The following is a 21,628-nucleotide window of genomic DNA, read 5'->3' on the forward strand; positions in this document are numbered from 1 at the left end:
CGCTTCTCGGATGTTGCCTCCGCTTTAAGTTGTGTAATTTGCTCACCGTTGTCGCTGCATCCGAGCCATCCGGTCTCTTAACCTCGAACTTGACTTCACTCGACTCCCCAAGGCATATATTGTTGCGAGCTAGATCCAAAATATTGGGATGGGTTAACAAAAGATCCTTGAAATCGAACCCGACCATACCTTTCAGGACCCAAAACTTCAGTGATAATCCGGTTATCAAAGTCGTCAATATGAACAGAACTATCACTGGAAGCAATCGCTTTGTACTCCGCCTTTTTATCCTTTAATTTTTCCTAAAAAATAAATCACATTGTTAGGAACGCAATATATATTAAAAAACCGAATGCAACATAACTTAACAATATTTGCATTACAATAAATGAAATAAATAATTAGAAAGTAAACACTATAAATAATTAAAACAAGTGAAATTGTATTAATCAAACGTACCATAATTTCGCTGACTTTGAGTCATAGGGTTTCCATCTTTCTTCCTATGTGTAATGTCAAAAAGTTGAAGTCGTCCAACTTTTTGACCGGACGACAGTTCCTACAATACAATAGTAAAAATATTAATTGATAGAAAGTAATAAATATATGCCAATATTAAAAAATTCAAAATACCTCTGCATGAGCTACACACGCAAAACTTTTCGACCCAAATTGTGTGAGTGAATTTTGTTGTCGCCTACTTTGTTTTCCAACTTGTTCACGATCCTACATTATGAAATTATTATTACGTTAATTAGGAAATACTATACACCAAAATAATTACAAAATTTTATAAGGGACACATACCTCTCCTTTCTTCAAGTCCAAAATCTAACGACCTCTTCCCATCGGTACCTCAAAGATTCCGTGGGACATTTTGTAATCTCTCGTCGAGTGTTGTTTTGTCTTAAAATATTGTTTCTTTAAAGTGCTCTTATGGTCTCTCCATCTTTTCCCCAATGCCTTCTTTACATAAGCATCGGAGACCTCTAGAGCAAATCTCGCCTACAAAAACACAACTTAAGAAATTAATAAAAACTAAACTTAAACCCAAGTATTATAAATGACATACACGTTTTTACCTTAATGTTATCGAGAGCTTGGTTCTTGTTACTCTCGGGCACTTTATGCCATGACTCGAAGTTAATTGGCAACATATTTGCATTCCGTGCTAGAATGCCCATGTATCCTGCTAAAATGCGGGCTTCTGATCCAACAGGCTGACCAAAGCTATTACTGGATACTTGGACACGCTCGACTGGATCTAGGTCGTATAAATCGCTCAGTACTGTACGTCCGCGAACTCTCCGCGTCCCACCAGTTTCATCTGAAAAATAAAAGTATTGTAATATACGAAATTTTAAAAAAACAAACAAGAATTCAACACACATGTAAATTAAATGTTAAATTACTTTGATCTTCTATAGGTTCCTCAGGTGTAACCGGAACATTCGAAGATCCAATAGCGATCTATTGTTCAAGGTCTTTGTTTGTTTCACGAGTTTGGAGTACCTTGAACAATGCGGTGCGATCGCACTTTTCTTCTAGGCATTTTATCTGCAATACAAATAAATTATGTAATAAACTTAGTATACAATTACAACAATAATATCACATATAAAATAGTTGAAATATCATCATTCGTAAATATATACATACATATTCGTAAAAGCTTACTACATTATAAATCGTAAATATCTTCATCCGTATCCTGACGGACCCATCCAAATTGTGTACTAGTACTAGGGATGTTTTCGTATAAGTTCTGTTCTGGAAATGGTAAAGTTTGTGTTCTGTCGTCAATGTCATCTCTACTTCCACTGCCCATGTCAAACAAGTCTCTAGGGATGTTACGGAATACAACGTACCAACCCTCATCAGTTGGATCTTTTGAGTAAAAAACTTGTTTGACTTGAGAAGGAAATACATACGGCTCATCAATCAATTGTTGTCCTGTGTGAATCAATCGAGCGAAGTTTACCATTGTGAAACCAAATTGATCTTGCTTGATTCCACGTGCAGTATTAACATCTGCCCAATCACCTCGAAATAAGACAACTTTCTATTTGCTGTAGTAATCCAACTCAACTATGTCAGTAAGAAGTCCAAAATATTCCACATTTCCCTCAACAGGATTATTGTCCCTAGCACTAGCATAACTTGTAATTGAGGAATTAACAACTATTCCACAATTTTGCGTTCTCCTCAATCTCTCGCGATATTTTGTATGAAATCTGAATCCGTTTATGAGGAATGCACTATATCTTTTAACCACCCGATTTGGACCTTGGGAAAGCCATTAAACTTCGTCGGTGACGTTCTTCCCACTCCAAACCTATTGAATGGAAAGTAAACTGAGTAATTAAAAATGTGAGTGCTCAAATATTATTATTTGTCGGTGAAAGAGGCCATTTACATACCGTTTGGCTTAACCATTCATGAAAAGATTCTGTAAACAACTTATTGATATCTCGATGTTGTGTTCTCCGAGAGCGCGAACGAGATCTCAATATTTGTTTGTACTCACTATGTTAAAAAAATGTTCAGTTTGTTAGCCTATAAACAATTTCTACGTGATGAATATTTATCAAATTTCTAGAACTTACTTGCGTAAAGGTTCCATTGATTCGTGGTGAAACAGAACATATCGATGTGCTTGTACCCACGATAAATCATCTAATTCTGCAATTTCAACTTTACCGATTGGTTCTCCAAAACTTTGGAACAAATAATTGTCCGCAAAGTTATGATCCGTGAGTCCAGCATTTCTATTTGGTCTGTTCAACCGTGTTTCAACATCTTCCAAATATCTTGAACAGAAGGTCATACATTCCTCTGCCAAGTATCCTTCAGCAATCGATCCTTCTGGATAACGCTTGTTGCGGCAATAAGACTTTAATTTGGATAGGAACCTAAACACGATATACAACATTATCAAGAATTGTAACTAAAGGCATATAGGTGAATGAAGGCAAATTTTAAAAATTGTAATTAACACCTTTCTATGGGATACATCCATCAATAGAAAACGGGTCCGCCAAGAATTGCTTCACGCGGGAGATGGATTATCAAGTGAACCATAATAGTGAAGAAGGAAGGTGGGAAGATTTTCTCCATGTTGCATAAAGTTAAAGCGGCTCGATCCTGTACCTTTTGAAGTTCTTGAACATCCAAAACTTTGCCACAAATGGCTTTCATTATATTGGATAGTTCAATTATAGAAGACGTCACCTTCTTCGAAATACAACATCGTAGAGCAACTGGAAGTAAATCTTGCATCAAGATGTGATAGTCATGTGATTTTAGCGAATATAGTCTTCGATCTTTAACACTAACACATCGAGATATATTTGATGCATACGCATCTGGAACCTTTATATCTTTCAACACCATGCAGAACACTTCTTTCTCTGTCTTCGACATTGAGAAAATAGAAGGTGGCAACCGATATTTACCATTCGGAAGTGGATTCGGATGAAGATCAGGTCGAATTCCCATCTGAACTAAATCAAGTCGACTCTGAAGATTGTCTTTTGATTTTCCGTCTACATTCAAAATTGTACAGACAATGTTCTCGCAGACATTTTTCTCAATATGCATAACATCAAGATTGTGTCGTAAAAGGTGGTGCTCCCAATAAGGCAACCCAAAAAAATACTTCTTTTCTTCCACAAGTCCGCCTCATTAGGATCATCCTCTTCATCGGAGTTATCATCAGCTTCATCATTTGATCTTCTATTTCTCTGCGTGTTTGCCTATTGATTCATCTTCCCATAACGAAAATTCATATCTTCCAACATAGACAAGATTTCAGATCCACTTGTCTGCGAATGAGCTTCTCTGAACTCTTCAGTACCGTCAAATGCCGAACTCTGAAATCTAAATCTATGATTTTTCGGTAACCACCGACGATGCCCCATGTAAGAGAACTTCTTCCCATTGTATAACCATTGCGAACATGTTTGTGCAGCACAACAAGGGCACGCATAACGACCCTTGGTACTCAACCGGATAAATTGGCATAAGCGGGAAGTCATTAATGGTCCACATCAAAGTCGCACGTAAATTGAAGTTCTCCTTTCAAGACATCGTATGTCTCGACACCAGCCCATAATTGTTTTAACTCTTCAATAAGTGGCTGTAAATAAATGTCGATATCATTCCCGGGCCCTTTCTCTCCAGGGATAATCATAGACAAGATAAGGGAAGATTGCTTCATGCAAATCCACGGAGGCAGATTGTAAGGAACAAGCACTACTGGCCAAGTACTGTATGCAGTACTCATGATCTTGTAAGGATTAAATCCATCAGATGCTAGGCCAAGCCTCACACTCCTTGGATCGCTTGCAAAGCTTGGAAATTTATTGTCAAATGATTTCCAAGCCAAAGAATCTGCCGGATGCCTTAATAATCCATCATCGGTTCGTCCTTCATGGTGCCACGTCATTGACTTCGCTGTCTTCGACGACATGAAAAGCCTTTGAAGCCTTGGTATCAGCGAAAAATACCGCAAAATCTTGACCGGCTTCTTTCTTGGTTGTGCATCATTTTCATCGTCGTTCCCATCTTTTGTGTTTCTATTTATCCAACGGGATTCACCGCATACATGACAGCACTGTTGGTTTCTCCGATCGCCCCAATACAACATGCAATCATTCGGGCAACTATGGATTTTGTTGTACCCAAGACCTAAGTCTTTTATAATTTTCTTCATATCTTTGCAAGACTGAGGGATTTTTGCAAACGGAAACATTTCTCTCAAAAACTCTAACAGCATTGTCAATGAGTTCTCGGTCCACCCTCCCAAACATTTTAACTGGAAAAGACGAATGCAGAATGACATTTTTGAAAATTTCGATCCCTCATATAGTTCTTCGTTCATCTCATTAAGTAGCGCGTAGAACTTTGCCGCTTCTCCATTCGGCTCTTCATGATGTACACTTCTTCCGGGTTGGGCACCAGCATTTCCACCGAGATTACAATCATCAGATGGCAGAAAGTCGGGTGGGAACGACTGTAAACCATGACTCTGAATATTAAATGCTTCACGTAACATCCCTTCCATGTCATCCCCTCTAACAGACTGATGGTAGGCACTACTATCATAAGATACATCCATCCTTGAAGAGGAAGTACTAGGCGAGCATTCTCCATGAAAAAACCATTGTTTATAACCACGAACAAACCCATCAACAATTAGATGCTCGTATACAACTTCACGATAATGCCAGTTTATGTTGACACACTTCTTACACGGGCAAAGAATCATGTTCTCTTGGCTTGCATATTGAAATGCAAAATCTAGAAAAGTTTGTACTCCATTTCGGTAACCGTCGCTTACCCTTGACAAATTCATCCAAGACCGGTCCATTTCTTATTTCTTGAAGCCTAATCTTGAGAATAAATTGCACGGGTTTAGGATTTAGGAATAAGTATAACTAAGCTACGTAAGTTATGTATTATGTAAGTTATTTATTATGGCAATTATGTAAGTTGTGTATTAGTCAAATTATGCTATGTAAGTTATGTATGTCGTATAAGTTATGTAAGTTGTAAGTTATGTAAGTTATTTATTATGAAAATTAAGTAAGTTATGTAATTTACTTAATAATTAAAAATTGTAAGTTATGTAAGTTGTAAGTTATGTAAGTTGTAAGTTATGTATAACATTAATTAACTAAGTTATGTAATTTATGTATATTAACTAATTAAGTTATGTATTTTATGAATAATTAAAAAATGTAAGTTATGTAAGTTATTTAAGTTGTAAGTTGTAAGTTATGTAAGTTGTAAGTTGTAAGTTATGTAAGTTGTACGTTATGTATAATATTAATTAACTAAGTTATGTAATTTATGTATCACATTAATGTAAGTTATGTAACATATGTAATATTAATTAACTAAGTTATGTAATTTATGTATCATATTAATGTAAGTTATGTAACATATGTAATATTAATTAACTAAGTTATGTAACTTATGTATATTAATTAATTAATGTAACTTATGTATATTAATTAATTAATGTAACTTATGTATATTAATTAATTAAGTTTTGTAACTTATGTATATTAATTAACTAAGTTATGTAATTTATGTATATTAACTAATTAAGTTATGTGTGTTGTAAGTTGTAAGTTATGTAAGTTGTAAGTTGTAAGTTATAAGTTATGTAAGTTATAAGTTATGTAAGTTGTAAGTTATGTATAATATTAATTAACTAAGTTATGTAATTATGTATCACATTAATGTAAGTTATGTAACATATGTATAATATTAATTAACTAAGTTATGTAATTTATGTATCATATTAATGTAAGTTATGTAACTTACGATCGAGATTAATTTATGTAAGTTATGCAAATTATCGGTGATAAGGTATCGCAGATTGGAAAATTGAAAAAAACTAAATTGTTTTAATATATAAACCCATTTAAAACCTAAAACAAAACCCATCGCTTTTAATTAAGTTTTGTAAAACTTTTATTATGCTTTTAAATATTAATTAACTAAATAAACATAAATCAATGTCAAGTATTATAAATTTATTACTTTTTTTTATTGTTGTTAAAACTTTCAAGAATATGTGTTCCCTTTATGTTATTATTGTTATTAAAACTTCTAAAATTTTGGTCGTCATTATTAACATTTTCAAGTTTGGTACATTTTTTTGCTATCATTACAAAATAATGCCTCGTTTGGCTAGTAGAGTAATAATATGAGGAAAAAACTTATTTATTATATATGTATTACAATGGTTAGACATAAAATAAAATAAAATAGTTAGTACAAATTTTGCTATCCAAGAAAATAATACTCCAATCAAAAATAACCTTTAAAACTGAATTATTATGGGTCAAAATCAGTTCAAAGCCGCAGGATATAAACAGAAGCAAAATAAGGCAAGAAAACTTGATTCGCTAAGCCGCAAAAAGTTGCAAACTCTTGAAAACGAAATATTTACTTGAAAAAGAAAATCGAGAAACTGATATGATCTTGTTTGTTTTTCATGGATTCTCCCGGGGACCATATAGAATCCAGATTTTTTTTTTAAAAAACCCAACATTTGTTCTATTATTATTCATAAAAGTTTAATCAAATGATAAACCAAAATCAGAATTTAGTAGTAAATAACGAACCTTTAGACACAGTGAAAAATCTCCCAGATTCCAATAAGGGAGACCCCGGTTGATAATAAGTAGTTAAAAGACCGAAACGAAGAAAGTATCGCGACAATTAAGCGAGTAAGCAAAATTGGGATAGAATTTTGGAGAATCAAATAAAAAACCTAGAAACGTCCGTGCTTGAGAGATTTGGAGGGTAATTTTATTATGTGCAATTGGAAGATTCCAATAATTATATTATTCGCGTAAATGTTCGGTTTGCGAAGACATGAATGATAAGCTTGCTATCCAAGAAAATTAACTAAGTTATGAAACACAAAATAGACAAATTCTTCAAATTCATAGAAGTGTAGGCCAAACTTTTTGTCTTGCATAACCATCTGGAAATATCCAAAATTCCACATGTTTGATGTCTTCATACACAACAGAATATAGTGGCAAGATTCAGAGGCCCCAACAGTCATTTAACTCGTGAAGTGCACACAAAACTCTCTCAAGACACATGTTATATGCAGTGCAATTTTTTAATGAAATATTATTACAATCTAGCATCATACATGGATATAAACATTCGTGGCAATCATATAAGAAACTAAGAATGTATGATAACGAAAACAGTATCATGTCAATGTAGAATTTTGCTTTCAAATGGAAATGTAAGTCAAGAAACTTACAGCAAATCTCAAAAGAAGAATAGGGTTTCCAACACCAGAATCTCCAATAAGCGTAAGTGGAGCAGTAGTCATCGCAAATTATTGCAACCAGATAATCTCAATATCTGCTCCAACGATGCATAAGAATAACAGCTACAACTTTAACATGTGAGTTATGTAATTTTATTTTCGCCAAAAGAGGCCTAATCCCCAAAGTTTGTACTCTCATAAACCAAACACCGTGTTTAACTTGTCAGCGTTAAACTGCCAATTAACCAAATTAAGTGCCCAAAGATTAACCTTAGAATGCCAAGCAATTATCGGTTGACAGATTTGCTTCTTTTGACCAAACAAATAATCGATTTCAAAATGATTAGAGCAACATTTTAGACCAAAACAAATAAACTATTGACCAATTCAAAATGAATTTCGATTTCAAACAAATTACAGCAACAATTTTTAAGACTGAATTGATTCTTCAATACACATAATCGATTTAGCAACATGTTAACAAAATATAACAAATTATTTGCAAAAGAATACCATTTTAAATATTTATTAAGGCATCTTACAAAACTAGAAGCCTATGTCCCTCCTGAATGTTAACTGTTACTGTTAACTCTTCAACAATGAGAAGAACTGGCAGTAAAGTAAACACAGGGTCGGTACTTCTTCCCAAACCCAAATATACAACCAAAACAAAATTCAAATTAGGGAATGGCGATAAAAATCCTAATCAGTAATATATGTTACTGTTAATATATTCGGTTTCAAGCTTGATAAAAATCCTGATCGACTGTTTTGGTGATATGCCATTTTATAGTACTATATTCTTGAATTAGTGAATAAAATATTTCAAATTTTACCATATTAGACCTAACCCAAACCCTAAATCAAGATACAGCGTTTTAAAAGAAAAAAAGCTTACCTTTTAACCACAAATTCCGAAACCTTGATAGTATCCTCTCAAGATTGGCTCAGCTGTTGCTTCGTTTCACCCGATTTATGAGTTCTCCTCTCCCTTTTTTCCTTTGCCCTTTCTCTTTCGTTTCTATCACGATGTTTTGTCTGAAGGATGTTTGTTTCTGTGTTTATGCCTTATACAGAAAATGATAAGTTAAAACACGATGAAAGAAACGCTGCTTTTGCCAAAATTTTAAGACACCATTGCGGCGTTTGTTAGAAAACGCCACTATTTCTTTATATATTTGCGGCGTTTCCAAAAACGCCACTAAAAATTGAATTTATAATCAAAGCGGTAGCCGTTTAATAAAGCTTAATGCATATTTCAAACTATATTTTTTAACTTATTAATCTTAATTCTATTTAAAATAATATTTAAATGACAAAAACATTAATATAATTTATATCAATTGGTACTTTAAATTGATTTTTTAAAACATTATTTAAATAAATTAATCTAAACTAACCTAAACCTTTATCCGACCCCTGAAAGCCTAAACCCTAAATTCTAAACCATTAACCCTTAGACCGTAACTCGTAACCCCTAAACCCCTAACCCTTATATCCCAAACCTTAAATTCATATACCCCCTAATCCTTAAAATAGCACAACCATCCAAAATAATCCCTAAATCTTTAATAATCATAAAATAGTTATAATTGATTAAACAATAATTAATAGTAAAAACTTTTAATTTGTAATATTACATTTTTAATTTTTTTTGTATAAATTTTGAAGTTTATAATATTTAAGTTTATTGATAAATAAATAAATTTAAACTATATACTCATAATTTCAATATATTAAATTTATTAATATATATTTTAGAAAGTAATAAGAACATATTTGATATAAAAATTAAAAATACCGCAAAATCTAATAACTTAAACTCTAACATAACCGTTGAAACCCTAAACCCCAAATCCATAACCCCTAACCCTTACCCTAAATCCCTAAACCCTAAAGCATAACCCTTAAACCCTAAATCCCCCTTACACCTAAACATCAAATTTTCAATTACACAAACAAACGGTGACGTTTTCACAAGATTGTAGACATATTTGCGGCGTTTTCCCGAAAAACGCCAGTAATAGAGTACATCATTCAACTGAAACGACGCCGTTCTGATAGAGTATCAAGAATATTAGCGGCGCTTACCTATAAAACGCCACAATAGAAACTGATTTCCTAACACGTAACGACGTCAGATATTGCAAAATTTGTATGCGTTTTGACTACAACGCCGGTAAAGGCTACCTTTTATGCTTTTTCTATACAAACGCCGCTAAATTTCTCTTCTTTTTTTGTGATCTTACATTTAAATAATTAATTACCTATTTATTTAACAAATACATAATTACCAACTTATTTATTTATACCAAGATTATTTTGGTCCTATATATACAAATTAAATAATTAATAACTATATATATATATATATATATCCATATGGATATATATATGCATATATATCAAAAATATCAAATGGCCGTTAAATATTTGGGTTAAATGTTTTAAATATACAACTATTATTAATTAGTTAATTGTATCATTTAACAATCTTCAAATTATAAATTAACATGCATCCATAAAATGATCATCTAACTACCACGCACCTATATATATATCTATTAATAATTATAATATAAACTATAGTAAACTTCATTAATATATATATTAATTAAATTTATTGATCATCTGGATTTATTTTACAAATATATAAGAACGTATATATTCACCATAAAAATAATAAAAACAAATCTAATTAATTAAACCCTAACATATGCATGACCGTTGAAATTAACCCTAATTAAATATCAAACCCTAAACCTCTAACCCTAAATTAACCTTAAATCCCAATTACCTTAAATCTATACCCGTACTCCTTAAAATACCGTCCATAACAAAATTTCCTAAATGTTTAATATATATAATCATAAAATATATATACTCAATAATTAATTAATTGTTAAAATATATATATATTTTGTATAAATTAGTCGAACAATATATACTACCAAAATTTATTACTCTTATAAAAGTTAATTCTATTTTAATATATTCTTTACATTAATACAACAATTTAAGTTTTATTTATATTTTATTTTATTCATAATTTAATATATTTTCTCTCGTAAAGTAGTTTAAATCAACTGTTATAAATAGTTAGTTGTTATATATATATATATATATACGACTTCTCTTTAATAAAACTTTTATATTAATCAATATTATTTGTTAATTATAATTTAAATGTAAATTGTCCCACTATATAATAAATAGAACAAAATATTATTTATTTCAACTTATAAGATATTTGTTACTATTAGCGGCGCTTCGGCAAAAACGCCGCTAAAGGTCAATACATTAGCGGCGCTTAGATACAAACGCCGATGAAGACAAGAGAATTAGTGGCGCTCAGTTAGAAACGCCGCTAAAGATCCGAGCATTGGCGGCGCTTGTATAAAACGCTAAAGACCCCAAGCATTAGCGGTAGCATAGAAAAAAGCCGCTAAAGACCGAGCATTAGCGCAAGCATAGAAAAAATGCCGCTAAATATCCGAGCATTAGCGGTAGATAGAAAAAACACCGCTAAAGACTCGAGCATTAGCGGCGCTAGACAAAAACGCCGCTAAAGGTTTAAAAATCGCAAAACGACGCCGTTGGTCTTAGGTTTTTGTGGCGCTTTATATAAAACGCCGCTAATTCCTATTTTAGCGGCGCCGGGATAATCGCCACGATGCTCTACCTTTAGCGGCGCTTTATTAAATCGCCGCTAATGCTCGATTTGTTGTGGCGCTTTTGTTCCAAACGCCGCAAAAAGTGCCACTAAAAGCCTATTCTGGTGTAGTGTAGGCAGCATATACATACCAAATTGAGCAGCATTTTTATACCAAAATTTAACAGCATATATACAACAAATAGGCAGCATATACATACCACATCATATACATATAATACACATATTACTTTGAAATAGGCTTAAATATAACTAATTTATACAACTATTAACAATTATGCTAAACACATTACATTTCTATATATATATAACCGAAATTTGTATAAACTTAAACATCATATATATATATCAATACATCAAAAACATAAAACCAAACTTAACCTAAATGAATAAGCCATTTTCGCTTGGCTCATATTCACATATCCCAAAATTAAACATATTAACTAGACTATGCATGCCATAGGTTCAAATTCAAATTTATAAAATACCAAAGACGGTCGATAGTGTGATAGACTATGCTGACGATCCCCGAGTTCGTAATGCGACTTCAAAATCTATAAAACAGAGGTAAACAAATACAAACACACATTAAGCTATTAAAGCTTAGTAAGTCATAAGCAAAAATTTATATATGTATATATATTAATACTTATTCCATCATTAAGTTAAATAAACCAAATATCCTAATATTTTATACCATATAACACTTGAATAAAGATCACATTGTATTTTCATATAAACAAACCATATGGTCAAATACACATAAATATTTAGCAAAGTCGAATATTCAATAAATCATTATGCCAAAACACGCTTATACTCAAATGGTTAACTCATACTCTATATTTCATTTGAAATTATTATCAATTTAAAATAATCAACTTACCTTATCACCAATTAAGCCAATGGCTAACACATACCTGAATAATTTAGCTTTCTTAACACATTTATTTGTTTTTACTATTGCTCACATAAGATTTACAGAACATAGAGCCTTGTATAAAACACTGGCATAAAGCCTGCTAGGCACAAAGCCTGATACATTTCATCGGCACAAAGCCTGCTAGAATAAAGTCTGATATAATTCACCGGCACAGATCCTGCTAGGCATAAAGCCTGATATAATTCACCGGCATAAAGCCTGCTAGGCATAAAGCCTGAACTTACAGAATCAGTCTTTCACATAATTCACATCTAATTTAAATCATTCTCAGAATAAAATCAATTCACAATATTACATTCGGCATTAGCTTATATAACTTCAAATAATTCATTTCAATGCATAACAAATATATATACCATAGTTAGTTCAACATTTAAATGCTTATTGACTTACCTCGAATATCGTCGTCTATTAAATCGGCTACTCAACCACATTTGTCTTTCCCCGATCCAAATCCGATTTCTTTAATTCTTGATCTAAACATATTCAAATTAATTTTATTTAAACGCCATTCTATTCAATTTAGCCTAAAAACACATGAATGAGCAAATTATAATTTTGCCCCTAACATTTTTACACCTTTTGCAATTTAGTCCCTAATGCATAAAACGCAAAATACACAAAATTTACACATATTATGCTTAGGCCGAATATCACCCTAGTCCATACAAATCCATATTTTTCATTTATTTAGCATTTTAGTCTCTCAAAAATTTATTTTCACAATTTAACCCTAATTACTCAATTTCATCAAAAATTCAAAAACAAAACATGTTAATCTAACACATATATTTAATAATCCATCATCAAACATCATAGAACAAAATTATTCATTAATGACATAACTTAAAATATTCATCCAAATCAAAAATTCTAGCATGGGTCGGATAGTACTCAAAGCAATGATCTCAAAAACATAAAAATTATCAAAAACCAAGCTAGAACTCACCTTGAATCAAGCTAAACAATGGTCGAATACCCTAGCTTTGTTTCTTTATTTTTTTTGTTTTGTTTCGTGATGAAGATGAAGTGAAAATAATGATAATGGCTTTTTAATGTTTATTATAACATAATAATATATTATACCTTATTATAACATATATATTATATTAATAATATAAGAAAACCATATATATCACCTAATGCGTCCACTAACTTGGAAAATGACTTAATTGCCACATAAAACCTCCAATTTATAAAGACAACAACAATTAAGCACTTTCATATTTAACCCTCAAATTTTCACTTTACGCGATTTAGTCATTTTCTCAAATTAAGCACACAAACAGTAAAATTATTTCACGAAACTTTCACATATATAAGTTCACACATAATAAACACAGAATAAAATATTAAAATATTTTTCAGACTCGAATTTGTGGTCCCGAAACTACTGTTCCGATTAGAGTAAAAAATCAGGTTGTTTCAAACCTGGCAGTCCAAATTTTGGGAGAGTCAAGATGCTGTATCAATTGATGAACACGATGAAATTTCTCATCAGCTGTGTAGAAGGATTTGTGGGGGCAGGCAAATTAAGCCATTTGAGAGAAACATGCAATCTTCGATGATTCAGGATGTTGAGCATTGGCTGAACTACAACAAAATACCAGCAGCAGCTCCAGCTAAAGTGCAGCATTGGACCTGAACCGAATGCAACAGTTTATTTTTTTCATTTTGTTCCTATGTAATTTGTTTAGTTTGCTTGTAATTTGTTCACAAAGTTAGTAGGATTATTTATAATTTGAGTTAATGTAATAGCTGATATGTCAGCCTATTTTTTGTGTGTAATTCAAGTTAGCATTAGTCATGTATTAGTGGGAGCAGTTATGTCATTAGTTAGGTAACTGTCAAAGGCTTTGTAACTCATTTATATTTTCAAATTTTGAATAAAAATTAAGGTGAATTTTTCAGTTATCATTCTTGAAAATTTTCATTCTGTTTTTGCTTTGGTTCTTCTATTTTGTCTTTGTTTTGCTATCAAAGTTCCAACAAATGGTAATCAGAGCCTGTCATCTTTGAGGGCCTCTGTTTTTTGTTGTTTCTTTGTCAAAACAAAACTTGAGAAGAAAGAGATCGAAGCTGTTGAGTTTTTTTCAACAGAATGAGCTTCATACCACCTCCACCACCTGTGTTCGCTGGAGAGGACTACCACATTTGGGTAGTTAAGATGAGGACATACCTTCAGGCACACGATCTGTGGAATGTGGTTGAGAATGATGTTGATCCACCTCCATTAAGGGTCAATCCTACCATTGCTCAGATTAGGCAACACAGTGAAGAGTGTGACAAGAAGCACAAAGCAATGGCTTGCTTGCAGAATGGAGTATCAGATACGATCTTCACTAGGATAATGGCCTGTGACTCACCCAAGCAAGCATGGGAGAAACTGAAGGAGGAATTCATGGGGTCGGATAAAACAATGCAGCAACAAGTGATCAATCTTAGGAGAGATTTTGAGAATCTAAAGATGAGAGAGGCAGAAACCATCAAGCAATACTCAGACAGGATAATGGCCACGGTCAACAGCATAAGGCTCCTAGGAGAAGACTTCAGTGAGAGCAGAGTTGTTGAAAAGGTCATCACCACTCTTCTTGAGAAGTTTGAGTCCAAGATCTCATCACTTGAGGACTCATTTGTCAACCATTTCATTTTCTGAGCTGATAAACTCCTTGTATGCACTTGAGCAAAGGAGGGCCAATAGGCAGGAAGAGCATCCTGAAAGAGCTTTCCAAGCAAAGGCCAATGAAAGCTCAGGTTCAAATTAGAAAGGAAAGAAACCTTGGCTCGACGGGAGGGAGAAATCAAGGAGAGATGCAGGCAAGAAAAGGTTTCCACCATGCATTCACTCCAAGAAAACTACACACTTGGAGAAGTACTGCTGGTACAGGTCAGACATCCAGTGCAGAAGCTACAAATAGTTTGGCCATGTTGAGAATGTGTGCAGAAGCAAAGGGAAGGAACCAGCTCAGCAGCAAGCTCGAGCTGCTGAGGATCTTCAAGCTCAAGAGGAGCATGTTTTCACAGCCTCCTGTTTTACAAGCTCAAGCAAAGTCAGATGTGACTGGCTAGTGGGTAGTGGCTGCTCACACCACATTGTAGCTAATGAGAAGCTATTCAAAGACCTTGATAGGAGTTTTGCTGCAAAGATCTGAATTGGTAATGGGAATCTGATTGAAGCCAAAGGTAGAGGAGATGTTGTGATCAACACTTGGTTAGGTAACAAAGTAATTTCTGATGTGTTTTTTTGTGCCTGACATAGATTAGAATATATTTAGTGTTGGTCAGTTAGTGGAGAAAGGGTATTCATTGGTCTTTAAAAATGGCTCATGCATTGTTAAAGACTCACATGGTCAAGAGTTAGTCACAGTAGCAATGGCAGATAGGTGTTTCATGCTCGATGTGAATCAACTCAAGAAGAAGGCTTACACAAGTCTTGTTGATAATGTTGGCCTATGGCATAAAAGGCTAGGCCATGTCAACTATAGATCACTTGACTTGCTGCACAAGCTGAACTTGGTTGAAGATATGTCTAAGGTTGAAGTCAGAGACACTGTTTGTGAAGTCTGCCAGCTTGGTAAGTAAGCTAGATTGCCTTTTCCAGCTAACAATGCATGGAGGGCTCGAGAAAAGCTTAAACTGGTTCATTCTGATGTTTGTAGACCAATGAAGACTCCTTCTTTGAATGACAGTAAGTATTTTATTCTATTCATAGATGACTTAACCAGGTTCTGTTGGGTTTACTTCTTGAAACATAAATCAAAAGTATTTGAAGCATTCAACAAATTCAAGGCTTTGGTTGAAAATTAGACTGGTTGCAGAATTAAAGCCTTGAGATCAGATAATGGCACTTAGTACATGTCTGAAAGATTTCAGAAGCTGTGTGAGCAAGCTGAGATTCACCATCAGCTAACAACAGTCTATACTCCTCAACAGAATGGAGTTTGTGAAAGGAAGAACAGAACAGTATTGGATATGGCCAGATGTTTGCTATTTGAAACCAAGCTGCCAAGCAAATTCTGGGCTGAGGCTGTGAACACCTCAGTATATCTGCTTAACAAGCTACCAACTCATGCTGTGAAAGAAAAGACACCTTTTGACGCTTTGCATAGATTCAAGCCAATTGTTTCACACCTGAAGGTGTTTGGTTGTGTATGTTATGCTCTCATTCCAACAAAAAAGAGGACTAAGCTTGAAAGAAGGGCTGTTCCAGGGATTTTTGTTGGCTATAGCAGTACCAAAAAGGGCTATAGAGTGTTTGATCCCTTAACAAAGAAGATTTTAGTGAGTAGGAATGTAAAATTTGATGAAGAGAAGGTTTGGAGCTAGAATGGTGTAGATGCAAGTCTGATTGAAGAAGATCAGCTAAACTGTGTTCTTGAACCTGTTGAAGAAAGACCAAGTAATGAAGTTATTGATGATGTTCTTGTGAGAGGCACCAAAACTATTGTTGACATCTACCAAAGATATGATGTTACAATAGTTGAACCCTCTGATTTTGAAGAAGCTACCAGGGACAAACATTGGAAGAAGGTCATGGAAGCTGAATTAGAAATGATCCATAATAATGACACTTGGGAATTGGTGAACAGACCAGATCACAAGAAGGTTATTGGTGTCAAGTGGGTGTTTAAAGCCAAGTATAATGCTGATGGCTCATTGAATAAGCACGAGGCAAGGCTTGTGGTGAAAGGCTACAACCAGCAATATGACATTGATTTCATAGAGACATTTACTCTAGTAGCAAGGCTAGACACAATTAAACTTTTGTTTGCCTTAGCTGCTCAAAAACAATGGAAGGTTCACCAACTGGATGTCAAGTCAGCATTTCTCAATGGTTTTCTCAAAGAAGAGATCTTCATTGAACAACTAGATGGGTTCAAAGTCCTAGGAGAAGAGGACAAGGTCTATAGGCTGAAAAAGGCTCTTTAAGGCCTGAAGCAGGCACCAAAAGCCTGGTATGACAGGGTTGACACATACCTGTCTAGGCTCGATTTTGAGAAAAGTGTTAGTGAAGTAACACCTTATGTGAAAAAGTCAGAGAGTGAGACCTTGTTGATTGTGTCACTCTATGTAGATGACCTGCTAGTGACTGGAAGCAAAGATGAATTGATTGATCAATTCAAGGTGCAAATGCAAGAAGTGTTTGAAATGACAGATTTGAGATTTATGACATACTTCCTTGGAATGGAAGTGAACCAAACTGATCAAGGAATCTTTATAAGTCAACATGCCTTTTCCTTAAATATTCTCAACAAATTTTACATGTTGAATTGCAAAATAGTCAGCACACCAGTAGCACAAGGAGAGAAGCTGACCAGCAGTCGAAATCAGAAAAGGGTTGATGAGAAAGAATATCGAAGCCTGGTAGGTTGCTTGCTTTATTTAATAGCAACTAGGCCTGATATTATGTTTGGTGTTAGTCTTTTATCAAGATTCACGCACTGTTGTGATGTTATTCATTTTAAAGCTGCTAAGAGAATCCCCAGATATGTCAAGGGAACTTTGAGCTATGGAGTTAACTTTGAAAAGGGAAAGGAGCTTAAGCTGGCAGGATACTCTGATAGTGATTGGGCTGGCTCTGTCGATGACATGAAGAGCACTTCTGGTTACTTCTTTACCCTTGGATCAGGAGTTTTTTGTTGGAGTTCAAAGAAGCAACAAACTGTTGCTCAGTCCACAGCTGAAGCAAAATACATTGCAGCTGCTGCAGCTGTTAATCAAGCCATTTGGCTTAGGAAGCTCTCGTATGATCTTAATGAAGAACAAGTTGAACCAACTGAAATCAGGATTGATAACCAATCAGCTATTGCCATAGCTAAAAATCTAGTTTTTCATGAAAAGACTAAACATTTCAAGATCAAATTTCATTTTGTTCGAGAGGCTGAGCAGTCAAAAGAAGTCAGTCTTGTTCATTGTAGCTCAGAAACTCAATTGGCTGATATTCTGACTAAGCCATTGAGAGCTACTAGATTTGAATCTTTAATAATCAAAATTGGTGTTTGTTGCATACAGTCCAAGGAGGAGTGTTCAACATTGGTCTGGACCGCAACAAAAGACCAGCAGCAGCTCCAACTGAAGTGCAGCATTAGACCTGAATCGAATGTAACAATTTATTTAGTTCATTTTGTTCCTATGTAACTTTGTTTAGTTTACTTGTAATTTGTTCACAAAGTTAGTAGGATTAGTTTATGATTTGAATTGATGTAATAGCTGATATGTCAGCCTATTTTTTGTGTGTAATTCAAGTTAGCATTAGTAATGTATTAGTGGGAGCAGTTATGTCATTAGGTAACTGTCAAAGGTTTTGTAACTCATTTATATTTTCAAATTTTGAATGAAAATTAAGGTGAATTTTTCAATTATCATTCTTGCAAAGTTTCATTTTGTTTTTGCTTCAGTTCTTCTATTTTGTCTTTATTTCTTTGTCTTTGTTTTGCTGCCAAAGTTCCAACACAAGAGCTGATAATTGCCTTAAACAGTAAAAAAGAACACCTAAAGTCAACCAAAGAAACTTTTTTGAGAAAGATATTAGAGTATCTGATGATGCATCAGAGAATGATTCTCAAAATCAGCTTACTAGGTTTCCTAGACGCAAGAAAATTAAGTCCGTGGAAAGAAATGATTCGTTTTCAGATGATTCACTTGAAGATAATCATCAACAACAGTGTTGGAGGATTCTCAGAAGCAAAATTTCCAAATTTACTGATAGAGAAGATTCTTTATTTGATTCATTGAATGGTAATTCTCATCAAACCACAGTGAGGTTACTACAAATCAACTAACCAAATTTATTGAGAGGGAAGATGCATTTTTATCTGATTCTCCCATCTCTTCAGCAACTTAGGAGTATTCTGCGAAGTAAGTGAGCCGAACCTTTTTAGAGGGAGGATGGAGTTTCTGATGATCCCTTGGATGATACTTCTCTACAGCAGCTTCTGTAGACTCCAAAAAGCAGGCAAGGGAAACTTATTGAAAGGGAGATGCTGTTTCATATGATTCATTGGATGAAAATCATCTTCAATTAAATAAGTGCCTTAGAATCAGAAAAAAGAAAGCCAAGACACTGCAACAAATAAAACAAAAAATTTCTCAGAATGTGAAACAAGGGAAATGTAGGACAACAAAACAAATAGTCTCTCGGCAAGTGAAACAAGGGACTCTTGAGAATCGTAACTCTAAAATAGAGCAACGTTGTAGACAATGCGATTCATATGTTGAAGACGAGATAGGTGAACCCAGTACACAACTTAGGAAAAGAATCAGAAAGAGTCCAAAAGATTCGGAAACAAAACTGAAAGAGAAAAAACAAGCTGGTAAGAAGAAAGTGAAGAATGCTTCAAACTCAAAAACTCTAACGGGGCAAGATACTACAGAAGTAAGAGATGAGGAACCAGAGCATCGGTGTGACATGGAAGGTTGCATCATGAGTTTTAGCTCAAAACAAGAGGTGACCTTGCACAAAAGGAACATTTGTCATATAAAAGGGTGTGGGAAGAAGTTCTTCTCACACAAATTTCTGGTGCAGCATCGTCAAGTTCAAATGTGTGAAAAATAGAACGTTGATAATAACAATGTATCATAAAGAAAAAAGAAAAAAATAAAGAACACAGATATTTACGTGGAAACTCTTTTGGGAAAAAAACACAGGCAGAGAAGAAGATAATTTCACTATTTCGAATTTGAATGATTACAAAAGGAGTAGACTATGTTTATTTATAGGCTTGTAAAATCATATTCTAATTGATGAAGTGAAATAAAGTTGAAAAACCTTATTCTAAAATAAAATAAAATAACTGTAGTGCTATATGGATTTTACTTTTATTTTATTTTACCACTGTATAAGGGTTCAGGTCACTCAATTCTAACAATCTCCACCATGACACGAACTCTCAATGATTAAGTTCTTTACCACGAATTATCAATGAATAAGCTCTTTACCACGAACTCTCAACGAACAAGTTCTCCACCTCTTCCATGAAACCCCTTAAGGGGTATTTTTCAACAATGAACATGATGAAAGTCTCAAGGCCCAAAATAAGGCTCATGAACGTGATAGACTCAAATTTCCTCACGGCCCAATAATAAGGTCGAAGGCCAAGCAAATCCAAGCAAGACTGAATGAGACCATCCAAGACTTCGCTATTAAGGCCCTAGATGCGCACACGGTCGAAAAAAAAATTAAGATTCACTTTCTTGTTTTCGAGAAAATTAAGAAAACGAATCTTGGTCCAATTTTGTTGTTTCGGACCATTTCAAGAATCATGAAAATCAAGATTTAAAATCTTGGAAATCTTGGTCCAAGGAACTGAATCTTGCAGCCAACGCGCATTGGATTTCATGTACGAGCTTGAACGAGCCAATTTCGAGAGAAAACGAATCACAAGACTAATTTCTTAAAAAAAATGGCCCATTAAGATGTCTACAAGCCCATGCTGAAGTTTGGGAAGTAACTTAATTGAATATCAGACTAAATAATCAAAGTAGCCCAAATTGTAAAATATTTAAACTATAGGTTTAATTTTATTTTAATAGGTGGATCATCATGTAAGAATTCAGCCTAAGGAGTCCATTTAATTCATTTAGCTAAATTCCCATTAAAAGATCACATTTAGAATTATTTTGTTTTTTCTTATTTGATAAGTTGTCATGTTAGTTATTCCATTAGGGTTAGGAAAACTTATTTTGGGGGCCTATAAGTAACATGGACGTTCACCCTTTTACACATACAATGGATTTATGTTTTTTTGAGTTAATAATAATTCTCTTTGAGTTTTTATTCAAGAATTGCTCTTAAGTTTCTTTTAGAAGATGTTTTAACAATCTTTCAGGTTGTGGGAATCATCTTCAAGCTTTTTCTTACCAACATCTTTTTCTTGGGGAGAGAATTAGAGCCATTGAAAGGAGTTGTGGATTCTTAATGTTTCTAAGGCTTCTTAGGACGTCATCTTCTCTTTTCTATCCTTAATTTATCGTTTCTTGCTTATTTAAGTTAGTTATTGTTGTTTTGGCTTGCTGATTTTATTGATTTTCGTTCTAGGTTAAAAATGCTTCAAGAAAGACATTATTCTATCTTGTTCTATCAAGAAACACATCAAAATTAGGAGTTTTAATCTTTTTTTATTATTTCAAGCATTCTTGCACAAAACAGTTTGCTTTTGTCTTTAAAATCACTTCTAACAAATCTGTTTGTGTTTTATTTTCCAAA

The 21,628-nt window shown here is 33.7% G+C and overlaps 1 pseudogene; it reads left to right on the forward strand.

Annotated features, from left to right (window-relative positions):
• Positions 1-21,628, forward strand: part of LOC128034126 (lysine-specific demethylase REF6-like) — a 34,864-nt pseudogene that overhangs the window by 8,350 nt on the left and 4,886 nt on the right.

The sequence above is a fragment of the Gossypium raimondii genome, chromosome 2 (genome assembly GCF_025698545.1).
Source record: "Gossypium raimondii isolate GPD5lz chromosome 2, ASM2569854v1, whole genome shotgun sequence".
Lineage (NCBI taxonomy): Eukaryota > Viridiplantae > Streptophyta > Magnoliopsida > Malvales > Malvaceae > Gossypium > Gossypium raimondii.